Source organism: Ambystoma mexicanum, chromosome 11, assembly GCF_040938575.1.
Source record: "Ambystoma mexicanum isolate Mex_15411 chromosome 11, UKY_AmexF1_1, whole genome shotgun sequence".
Taxonomy (NCBI): Eukaryota; Metazoa; Chordata; class Amphibia; order Caudata; family Ambystomatidae; genus Ambystoma; species Ambystoma mexicanum.
The window spans coordinates 147,170,282-147,183,322 of record NC_090934.1 but is presented as its reverse complement, the minus strand read 5'-3'; positions in this window follow the sequence as shown (position 1 = coordinate 147,183,322).

Here is a 13,041-nt window from a genome sequence, read left to right as displayed (position 1 = left end):
CAAATCTGAGCGAAATTCTCAAGGCGCCCTTTGATCATGCTGCTTCTTAAATTAAAAACAAAATTGTAAGTGTTAAACATCTTTAACAAGTCATTAAAGCCCAGGCATAATCCAGCCCGGGTCCCTTAATGAGTAATGACATATGTTGGCGGAGGCTGTTATCGCTTAATGGTGGATGGTGCGAGGGCGTGATGGAACGGGACGGCGCTTGCGAGGGATGGATCATCCGTAATGAGGGAACTATGGGAAGCCCCAAGGGAGACCTCTGATTTCTGCAGCCATGACTGCGTGCCCCACTTCACCCAGAGCAGCACCTAAAGCTCTGCCAGTATTAGAACCCAGTTACTCATTTATTATCAATGGTGAGTGCACTTTTCTGCAATCACGGGTCTATGTTCAATTTGCCTGATCCAATTTTCACATTTATTGGAAAGGGTCATCATTAGGTGTATGGTGGTGTGATATAAAAAATAAAAAAAAGAGGATCGACCGTCATTTTTGATACACACTGCTGCATTCCAAAGTGGAAGCAAGTTGGGGTAAAAAAAACAAACAAAAAAGACAAAAACCCTCCAGCACTTACCTGGAGGTTTATCCACCCTAAAACTAGAAGAATAACTGAGAGTGGAAGGGTAGGAAATGGGGCAGAGAAGACGAAGCTGGTGCTCCTTCCCATTTTGCCACCAGCATTCGCCAAAATCTGCCCCTAGGCCCTGGCGCTGGGGGACTCCCCCACAAGCTGGCTTCCTGAGACTCAAGGAAGACTGAAGGTTTAAACTATATACTCCATGCAGAAACGACCCAGCCTTCACATTCTCTACACATGCTGTCCAAATGGGTATTTATGTGTTGCGCTATGCTGTCATTTTTCTATTGTGGTGTGTTCCGAATCAACTTCCGGGAAGCCAGTGGTCGAGGGATGAATATCGGTTTCTAAACCATCAATCAGCCCCACACCTCTAGTACACCAGATGGGATCCAAACTGATTGGAAACACAAGCAAACTATAAACTTCCTTGTACACTTTTGGTAACGTGGGCCGAACGGCAGTCTTATCTCCGAAAGGTTGTGGATCGTTCGTTAGTACCAACACAGCGAAAATCCAGTCAAGATTGTATAAAAAATATCTACTTTATTATTATCACAACAGACACTTCTAGCACTCTACTAAATACAACCCATCCTGTAAAGGAATGCAGAGGACAGACAGTGTCAAAGAAGGAAAGGGGATGCACTCTGTATACTAACATGTGGGTAGACAGTATAGTAATTAATCGCAGCAGTTTAAGGATACTTGGTTTCCGCACAAAGGGACCAGTGGGTTTTAAAATGTCTCTAGGCATCTTCGGAGTAGGATCAAGGGGACAGAATTGGAATTGGAGTGCTGTACAGTAGCACTGTGGTCAGGTCACCAAGGTAATGGCTAACAAGCGCTGGAGGTGTTAGTCATTAGGGGCCCATGTCAGTGTGACGAAACTACTGTTCCTGTGATGCAGGCTGGGCCGTGTCAGTAAGGCTGGGTCGTGTCAGTATCACGAGACAAGGTACATGGTGGTGGAGGCAGCCTCTTAAGCCCCGCCTCGGCCTGTGCTGCTTGCTGGTGATTTCGGACTATGCAGGCACAGGCCAACACTAGGGGCAGATGCGGACAGGAGTACGGAGGTCAGGAGGACGAGCGGCTGAGGAGGCAGCGGGAGAGTGGTTTAGGTAGAGGTGTGCTACAGGGAGCTCCGTGCTCCATGGCCATTCCGCTTTATACGCGGTTACCGGCACACCCTGCGTACACTTTCTGAAGCATGGCAGGAGTCCCCAGCTGATTGGCGTCCTACCATTTTTCGGGTCGCACTTCAAATGCCTGGTGAAAACGAGGAAGGTTCTCCAGTCCAGAGATAAGTACAACAACCAATGTGTATTTGCTAACAAGTACAATTATCAATGTGGGCATCTAAATACGGAGTATGAATATGGCAACAAACTTCTGAACAGGAGTTTAAGTTACATGGGTTGTGTTCACAGGAGACATTTTTCCCTAGCATGTGGGGGGAACCATGAACTGAAGAATCATTGTGGCAACTAATGGGGGCTTAGTTCACTGCTATTCCTTATATGTTGTTCTGTGCCACCTGCTCTTCATGTTGCTTGCTTCTGAGTCCAAATGGACCAGTCTATGTGCTTAAATGTGCTTGTTATATTATCATGAAACCATGTGTTTACAATCACGCGGAGTGGGTATAAGGGTATGCAGACAGGAGGACAAGAGGTCACAACAATTTAACAGGGGAACTCAGGTGCTCTTGATTAAGGAAGGTACTTTCAGAGAATCATAGGTGAGCGGGAGTTCCAAGAGCATTTGTGAAGGGACATGGCTTGGGACTGCTCTTTGTGTGTGATGCAGCATAGTCATTTGGTATTTCCTAAACTCCCCCTCCCTAGCCATTCAAGTTTCCTATCCCTCATTCTGGTTTTCCTAGCTCCCCGTACCTATCTACAACCTGTCCCTCGCCCTCTTCCCCCAGTGGCCTCTGCATGGTGACCTGTTATCTATAATCAGGAACCCGTAGCAAACCAGGTAGGATGGCAGACTTCTATTTGGCTTGTGTGGTCAGGAAGTAGTTGTGTTACTTCCCAGAGGGCTTGACAGAACCAAAAAGTAACTTGTGCTGTAGGTGTTCTCTGTGCTCGAAAGGGTTGAGTCAATTTCAGTGCACTTTGCAACATTTGCGCCAGAGTTCAAGATGGTAGACAGCTGCAGGTATCAGACAGCAAACAGTTCGGCCAGTGGAGCTAGATGGATGGCGGCAGGCTGGCCTACATGGTGGCTCAGGATCAGGAATTGTTGCCTTAGTGCAGGTTGGTGGTACTGAAGCAATGGTCGAGGCATCTCGGAAGTCTCTAAGCGACTGTGGCGTAACAACGGTCAGCATTGCAGTCAGTTGCAGCTCAAGGGACTCGACTGGCTCAAAAATGTCCTTTAAGGTGGATGTCGGTAGATGCTAGTCGTGGCACTTCTCCTAGCTTCTTCATTGGGCTTGTGTCGTCCTTTAAGGCGGACAGCCCAAAGCTGAGGAGAGTGTTGCAGGCAACTTCCTTGTCCTTGGTTTGGTTCAGAGAAACTCTGGCACTTCCCACAGAGCCTAGCAGGGCACACTGCATGCTTGCTAGGTCCCGGTTCTGGAGCTGCTGGAGGGTCTTATGGATTCAGTATCTCCCTCGGTTCTCTGGGAAATGTTTAGGGGCGGGATCTTACTTACCTCCTGGGGATCCTGGCCTTCCATTGCTGGTGGAAGTTGTAGGCAGACTGTACCTTCAGCCAGGGTCCATTGATGAGTTCTTCTTTCTGCTTCTGGTGAAGCCTTCAGATGATCTGCCAAAAGAAGGAATTGGCCCTCTTTTAAAGCCAAGTGTAGCAAAGGGTTTTGTGTAGGCTAAGCCTACCTTAATGAAACAATCCTGGGTCTCCACCAACAATCGCTGGTATGCGTGAGGTCATTACCAGAGTGCTTTTCAACAGAAATGGTAAAGGGGAGAAAACATGTTATACCAAGTCCCACCCATCTTCCAGTCTGTTGTGGATCAATGTGTCTCTTCGGTTAATGGAGCTCTCTGTGGTTCCTTGATTAAAGTGCCAGGTCTACTTTGAAGCTGCAGTGAGATTATACTTTCTGGTTCCGGCAAACCACATTCCCGTACCTTCTGAATGGGGGTCCCCTGCGGTTTGACTACTGTAAACACGAAGTCCCAGACATGACAGTTCACTGTCAATCAATACTGAGGGCAGTTGCTGGATTCAGGTTGACACAGTGCATATGAAAGGTTGTTGGGGTTTCCTGTCTCCTCTGTTAACTTCTGCAACCAGGCCCCATGTCTGTTTGAATTACCCTCTGATTAGTATGTGCATTGCTGCCACCAGCTGCAGGGCTAAACTAAAGGATAGGGCAGATTCATGTAACATTTGAAAAGGTTTGAGTTTGGCAATGGTAGGGGGAATGTTTCGCCCTCCCCCTAATAGAGATCCATTGTGTACTCCTCCTGTCAAATCCCAACTAATTATGACAAAGGGACTGTGCCTGTAGGCTATGTTCACCCAGAGAACACAGGTCTATGCATACGTCGTGCAGTGAGCATAGGAACAATTGTGCAGATTAGCCCCACGCATTTTCTGGAGGTTGATCTACCATCATTCAACTTAATGTAAAGTTTCAAAAAAGCCCAGGCGAGCGCACACCCACTGCTCAGATGATCGAATTCCTCACAGGGTGAATGGGAGACATGGTTTTGCATCATCTTATGGAATGTCATGACTTACATCAGTATTCTGTCCAAACTCTGCAGTGATTAATGTTACTACAGCGTGTTTGCAACATGCTCCTGTGAAATCACTTCAGTATTATGGCAACACTCTCTGTGACATTAAGACAACATTGTGGCAAAACCCTTCTGTGACATCAATATGCCATCTTGACATTGCATCAACATTATGCACAACTCTCCTGTGTTTTCACACCAGTGTAATAGACACACACTGTTAGGACCTAATTTCACCATATGAAAAACCTCTCCCATGACACGACTTTAGAATTATGGCAGAAACTCCTGTCACACAACTTAAGCATTTTGGAAAACATTTCTGTTATTTCTAAAACATTACTTCACCATCCAGGAAATCCTCAATCATGACATAACTTTAGCATTATGGAAAACGTTCCAGTGGCACCAATCTAACATCACTTGAGCATCAACACATTCCTGTGAAATCCCATCACCAGACAGGTAAAAGTCTCCTGTCACTAGTCAGGCAATCCTCTCTCATGCCGTCACATGAGGATTATGGCCGAACTATCCTGGGCATCACTTCAGCATCATAGAACAAATCCTACCATGACATCACTTAAGTATTATGATAACATGTTCCAGTGACAACATTTGAACATTATTGCAGTACACACACGTGAAATGGAATTGTGGGGTGTAATCAAAGGTCACAATCCCACAGAACTGAAGGGCCCACTGAAAGAAAAAAAAAATAACCTGCCAGCATTGATAACAAAACATTTACACTGAAAACAGGCCTATTATGGCGGACTGTGGGGTTTCTGCAAGTAACACAAGGAAGGGCCTTGTAAAAAAGGCCTACCTTTAATTACAAAAGGAAAAGCAGCATTTTAATTACCAAAGGTAGAAGAAATGCAAAGGCCCCTTCCACGTGAAAAACATGATTTTTAAACACTGACACCAAAACGGCTTTGCATGTGTGTTTGCAGTTTAATGCAAGGCATGAGAAAAAGGTGCCCCTGCTCACATAAAGATGTCAGGGAAAAGACATGATGCATGTTGACAAAATGTAATGTATATTATGCTTCACATGCAAAATACTGCCAAACATTTGAAAAGAAAAGCACACTTTGTTTCCATGAAAGGTTCTTGTAGGCCAGAGGCAGACCCTTTTGTTTGTTGCTGGGCAAACTTGACAAAGGACTCCCCCACTGAAAGCATGGCTGGCATCCCAGCTGTTTACAACTGCAATAAAGTGTGGCTTGCCTGATGAGTGTTGAAAACCAAGTTTCCATAGACTTGCTGTCTCTGAAAGCTCATTTCTGTGCAGGTCTAGCTGGTGCGTGACTGGAATGTATAGGTGAGGTGTGAAAACAGTGGCTGCAATCAAGGCTGCACTCCGACAAAATACAGGAAAATAGAAGCTTTTCAGATCAAAGGTGGTCCTGTTCAGATAAGAGGACAGGATGCCGGAGGTCTGCAGTTGGGCATCTCTGTGTAGCAAATGCATCGCCCATTTATGATCGGCAGCCTACGTTTCAAACTACAGAGACTAATAAAAACATTAGCCAAGAGAGGCAAGTGGGGCTGGATAACGTCAAGATTTCTTATTAATTTAAAAGTACTATTATCATTTAGGCTTTTTTCTCAGCAACCATAAGTCATACTTTCCTGATTGATGTGTCATTTGTTAGGTAATTTCCAGTCAATTTTGATAAAACAAAATTCATCCACCTGCGACTTAGGGAACTGTAATGATGAGCTGAAATGCGTTTCTGGCTGCTGTTAACATGTCTGGGTTTTAAGATTTGGCAAACGGGTGGAAGGTGAATTTAGGAATGTGGAGAGTAAATTACATGTTGATAATTATTATGCTTTTTGTGTAAATGGTGGGAAATGCCTCACGGCCGTGCAACATAATACAGGCCTGGTAGTTGTTTTATTGATTACTGAAGAGGAACATATGTATATTGTGTCAGTTACTAGTAAATTATGACATTTTGCTACAAAACTAAGTTTTGCCACAAATGTTGAGATGAAATCAAAAGGGGATTTCCAAGGGAAGTTGCCATATATCTGTTCCAGACCCTTAAACCAATCCGTAGAGAGAGGCTGTATTTGGGAGGAGAAAGAGAAGCTTAACTGGCCAATCCTTTGTGCGAGAACTCTTGCAGGGAACTGCCCAATGTTGTAAACTTGATGGTGTCATCACTGGTATATAAAGTTGATGCACTATGGGAGTAGTAGAAGAATGCTAAAATTACCATCAGGCGAGCTGCTAAAATTACCAACAAGGAGAGCTGCTGAAAATTACCATCTGAGAGCCACAAGGAAACACCTGAAGAGATTGCTGAGATTGTATCTGGGTGGAGCTGTCCATTGCTGGGAAGGCCTAAAAGCTGACTGGGTCATACAGTGGAAAGCTGGGGACTATCCTTGAGAGTGGAGTGACCATACCCCTGCCCTGTTCTTCCAGAGGGTCCTGAAATGCAGATGATTTTTCTGACCTTTAAACAGAGGTTTTCAATGTAAGTAGTCTTTAACCATTTGCAGCCCAAAGGTGGAAAATCTGCTAGCCTTAAATCCTTTTACTTTGTATTGGGCGGAGCTGGGGCAGGGGGCAAAATGGTGCAGATCCTTAGCCTATTTTACTAATAAATATAAATGTAATTAATTCCCCTTTGGAAGAACAGCACAGGTTGATTTCTGTTCAATTTGAAATTAACAAAGCTCATTTCCAGTGTGTGCTGAAAACTATATACTGTAATGTAATTGGGTAATCCTAGTGTGCCTGGTAACCCTTACTTCTTTTAGGAAAAGTGGTGTCTTTGTCCGTAAACAAAAAAAAATCCCTAAACTGCCAGCTTCCCCAACGCAAGCCTTAATGTGGAGTGGGATCTGAAATCCCAAATTCTCAAATCATCCCAATAATTACCTTCCAGTTTCCCCAACCCAGACCTTTATTTGGAGGGTGGTCTGAAATGCAAAATTCTCAAAATATCCCAATTTTTACTATCCATCTTCCTCAATACAGACCTTTAAGTGGAGGGGATCTGAAATCAAGAATTCTGAAATCATCCCAATTTTTCTGTCCGATGTCCCCACCACAGACCACAGTAGAGGGGTGGGAGGTCTGAAAAACCCACTGCTAAATCATCCTGTGTTTATTTACTGCTAGCATTTTACACGTGCAGTAAAACTGAAATTGGACAGCATTGCACATGTATAGTGATTTTATTCAGGGACCAGTGTTGATGATCACTTGTTTTGAAATGTATATAAAGTAATGGTGGCTTTGCATTTTCCCAACCAAATTGCATGAACTATTCATGTAGAGTTTATTAATTTATTGTGTTACGCCACAAAGTAAGTGGTGTGCGATATTTCAGTGCGATTTTCTATTACCTATCATCCAAATAAATACAAATATATTTCCTGTACACCGGCCTGGTTCTTGGCTTATTGGCAGATCAGGGGGGGGGGGCATCCAAGGGGTATGATATGCATCAGACATAGGGCTAAATAAAGAGCTGACATTAAACTGTTTATTGTGTGACACCAAGATTGTGGAGGGAAGGAACTTTCAGTGTTGTGGTGACCTCTCAATAAACTGTTATAGTATCAGCCCAAAATGTCAATAAAAAATGTAATGGGCATTCGACTGCTACAAAAATACTGACTCGCATTACACTGAATAAGGGGAGCAGCGGTTGCAGGGGTGTCCTCTGCTCACCTTTTCAGGTGTAATGTGTTTGGGGGTTAAGAGGGTGGCGCCCTCTTCCATTAAATGGAAGCGGGGTACAATTAAGTACAAAAATGAAAACATTTAAAATAAATTACCCTGCAGCACCAGTTCCGACCCACGTTAGTGGAATGGAACTGACACAGTAGGGATAGAGGGGAGTGGGCAGCACAAACAGAAGTGTGCTGCCCAGAGGTAAGTAGGTATAGAAAAGGAAAGGGGTATGGGGCGGCAGGAATAAGTGATCCATGTGATCAACGCACCTCACCATTTTTTTGCATTCAGCATTTTCTTTGTCAGGATTTCTGGTGGTGTAGTGATCACATAGATCCATGTGACATCACATCACCAGCAAGGTAAACATGTCCTGTGAATTCTCTTCAGTTTTATGGCAAAGGTGAGGAAGTCCTCTGATTGGCCGTTGAAGTCTGTGTAGGAGTGACTCAGTGGACCAGGTCCAATGATAATCTACATGATGTGAGGCCCATGGATGGCATGGGGATCAACCATCGGCCCCTTCCATTGGGAGTGGGTCCCTAAGGCATGGGATAACCACAGTGATTTTTCTCCTGCTACTTGATCTTTAAATCTTTCTTAGTGTATCAAAGAGAGTTACTTCAGCCTACCCTGTGCAGACCATGACAAGTTGAAATGTGAAAATGACTTAGTCATGATTACCAATTTACATTCACAAAATGTATGTGTTATACTGCCAAATGATGTGACCACAAAAGTGTTGCAGTCCCCACCCCTTCACATACTTCATCCACAATGCATTCACACATTAGTATGTACCAGATAGCAGACCGGACTGTTAAAGATTCAGACCGCAGGGAGGGATATGCAACAGGAACGGATTATAAATGTGTGAGTCTTCACCGCTGTGACAGAATGCCATCTGGTGAGAGTAGGATAGCCCAAGTTTTATTTTTTTATTTTTGTTAAGTTAAAATGATGCAGGCAATTATGTTATTGAAAGGATGGTCTGATAATCAGAACCCCATTTTAAAATGCTACATGCCAAAATAATAGTCCATACGTGTGGCATGATGTATTCATTCTACTGGCTTCTTCAGTGCCAGCTCTAAAGTGGAAAAAATCAAGTTCAAAGGTAACCTGTGCATCCCTGACAGTTGCTGGGACAGAAAGTGCACCAGGCAGAGGTGACATTCAACTGTCTGCATCTATGATCTAAATGTAATCATTGTGTAAACTAGACCTGCCTGGGACACATAAATCTGTGAAAATAAGATACCTGTGGTTGGCATGGTGATTGCAAGAATCAGACAATTATAAAGCCATCACAATTTGGTATCACACCAGTATCAGTTCTGTGAGCAGGGCCTATGAGATGACTGATGTATATTGGTGTGTGGGCTGACTGTCTCCTCAGTTGCCATGTCGATCAACAGTGGGACGGGTAAAATCTGCCCCAGGGAATATAAACAACAGTGATTGGACCTGTTACAGCAGGCTTGCTTAAGACCAATCCATGATGAATTGTGTCTCTAAAAGAAGAGGAGCATCCCCTCATTCTTCGATTCATCATGAGATGAAGGAGGATCCACATTTTAACATCTGTTGGGAGTGCAATCAATTCCAATGTGCTCTGCCTTAGAGGTGAAGACAGAAGGCATCCAGTGCAGAGGAGAGTGCTGTCCCCTCACCATCACCTGTGAACCGTAGGGGTGACTGCAGCTGGAGCAAAGCTCCTCTCTGCTGGCTGCACTGGAACCCGGCTTCTGATTTCTGGAGGTGAAGGATCTCCTGTAGGTGCCAGCCTAGTTGCTTGGAGTATGTGTAACACCAAAGGACTTACCTTGTCCTAGAGCCTCTAAATTGTGACTGCAGAATCTAGTTTTGACCCCTGGCTCTCCTTGCTTCTCAAAACAGCCTTCACACTGGTTTTTGTTTTCGCAGGTTCTATGTGATATTACTGAATGCAAAAATAACAAAACATTTATCGAACACATATCTAGTTTTTTATTTTTATATTTTGGGGGTTCCCCCCCACAAACCCTCTAATTCCCTTTCTTAATAATCCCACGCAACCCCTCCACCCATTTAAACACCTTATCCTAACCCATAAATACATGTTTTTTTGTTGTCTTGAATTTTTCCTTAAAAACGTTTCATACATTTTGTTTCTCAATATTTTGGATTCAGTAACTTCACACATACCTTTGGGCACCTTCAATGGTGTCCAAGCTGCTGCATGGATATGACAGCAGTCATCCTTGACCTCTAAGTACAACTGCAACCACAACTCAAGGGTCACATGATGCCAACATTGAAACTCAATTTTCTCTGAATCTGAAGCCCCCTGAGGCTTCTAGCATCCCAAACTCAACACCACTTGCCAGATCATCAGCTTCAAGCTTCCAGCCTACATGGACGCAGTTCCCTAAACCTGTGTTAAGCCAACAACCCTTGCTTGCTGCGAAATCCAGTCTTCACCATCTCTGCACTCCAGGCCGAAAATTCTTCCAGCACCTCCAAACCAGCATCACCCCACGTCCCCAGAATCTTTGGTAATCCAATACCGCTGCTGAACAGCACTGCATCGTTGGGCCCCACACAGCCACTCCCTGACTCGACACTGACCTGTCACTAAGAGTGACCAGACTCCTAGTTTGATGTTGAAAAGCCTAGATGTACACTGTTGAACTCTCAGATAAAAGAATAAGGTACTGTAAAGAGTCCCTGTTCCCCAGTCCCCCAGTCCTCTTTTGGGACCATAGTGATCTTTCAGCCCACCACTTCCACCTTTTATTGCATACTATTGTACAATGTTATTGTGCCAATTAAGTGCCTGAACTCTGCTGCTCATCTACTCAGAGTGCCATTACTCAAGTGCTATTACTCAAAAGTCTGCATTGTCTCTGTTCCTTTTACAGAGGTGTTCTTCTAGTATTTCCCAGTTAATCTGATTGAATATGATTGTTTTTGTAAACTCTATAGTTTTATATGAACCTGATTGGACAGTCTTTAATATTGACCATTTTATTAAGTTGCTTGGGTTGCTACTGTCATCATTTTACACTCTTCCTGAAGATTATAGCCTGCCCTCGACCTGCACTACCACATAAGGCTAAGAGTTATAGCTTTCAGGTTTTGCCTGTTTAACATTTATGATTTGGATCACTGCTGGTTTAGAAGTTTTGTGGGGATGACATTAGCCGGTACTCATCCCTGTACTCCTGCAGAGCAGTCGTCATTTCATCACAAGGGCATAACCAATGCTCAGCAGAAGGTGCAACTTTAGTTCGCAGCCCTGACCCCGGGATTTGTATCTAAACTCTATACAAGGGGACAATTGTAGTTATTGTGGGTATGTGGCGGAGAAAAACAGTATGTGCAGGAGGAGGAGCAACAAGAGAGCTGAAGGTGCAGAAAGAGGAGGAGGTGCAGATACGGCTACATGTGTGGGAACAGGAGGAGGTGTGGAGAGAACTGAAGGTACAGGAGGGGAGCAGAGATAAGGGGTCAGGAGGAGGTGCAAGTGCAGAAAGCGCTCAATATGGATGAAGTGAAGGAGGGGAATTGAGAGTGGAAGATGCAAGAGGTGGTAGAGGAGGGGAATTGAGAGTGGAAGATGCAGGAGGTGGTAGAGGAGGGGAATTGAGAGTGGAAGATGCAGGAGGTGGTGGAGGAGGGGGATTGAGAGTGGGAGAGGTGGTAGAGGAGGGGAATTGAGAGTGGAAGATGCAGGAGGTGGTGGAGGAGGCGAATTGAGAGTGGAGATACAGGAGGTAGTGGAGGAGGGGATTTCGAGAGTTGAAGATGAAGGAGGCAGTGGCGGTTCAGAGAAGAAAGCAAACAGATAGCTCAAGGATCAGAAATTAGACGTGGAGACACATCATCAGGCACAAGCTTAGATCAGCTTAGCGACGAGAAAACGGAGACGGGTTTTGGGAAATTAGGACAAGGAGGCACGGTAGAACGTAGCCAAGCCTCAAGAAACCCTCCCGGTTTATCTTGTCTCTGAGAGATGGTGTGGACCTCACTGAGATAGAACTGAAAACCAATAGCAAAGCCAGAGGGGTAAGCACAGTTGGTGGCCGCCGCCACCGACCCCTACCCCTGATCCTCCCTGGTGCCCATTGGGCCCCCCCTAGCCTCTGCTGGTGCCTATTATCCATCCCCGTGGCACCAAAAACTGCCTCTGCTAATGCTGTGAACTTCAACAAGAGTGTTAGTTTCGCAAGAAGGCTTCAAACCAGCCTGTGACCGTAGGCATAGAGCAATCAGGAAATCAGGACGTGTCCAATCACACAGAGTGTCGCACAAGAAATGGTCAGTGATAGAGGTGATCAACCCAGAGAGACAATTTTAGATACACTTTCCCAAGTAAGGAAACTTTCCATCTGGGTTTCCTACCGCACACTCACGTATTTGTTGCCCACCTTTTGTCTTAAGACCCAAATAAAACATTGCAACTGTATTCATGGATTGTGTCCACTGTTCACTACATTTCACTTTGTAACACAAGACTTTCCTTACATCATATCACCATCCAGGAAAAATACACCTGTGATAACAATGTACTGTTTTCTAAAAACTCTTCTGACATTTCTCTGTGAATTCCATAGGTTTTTATTAGTCCAACATAACCATAATGTCCCCTTAACAAAGCTTTTTAATTGAATGTATATATATATATATATATATATATATATATATATATATATATTGTAAGAGGATTCAATTCAACACTACAGCTAAGTCAACGCCTAGTCTAGAATACTGAATGAAAACCCTTATTGATATATCTTTATGTCCAGTTCATGCGTTCTGGATGACTACCCCTATATAACACCCCTCTCTTGGAATCCTCCTGACCCCACTGAGCCAAGAAGTAGTTCTGTTTTGCAAGTTAAAAGGTTTATTTGATAATTTAAACAATAGATATATATATCACACTTTATAATTTAATAATTGAATATCACACTTAATCTGATATGATAAAGATTACAACGGAGAATCTGGCACTAGCACACTTCTTTATAATCACTAAGGAGTTGACA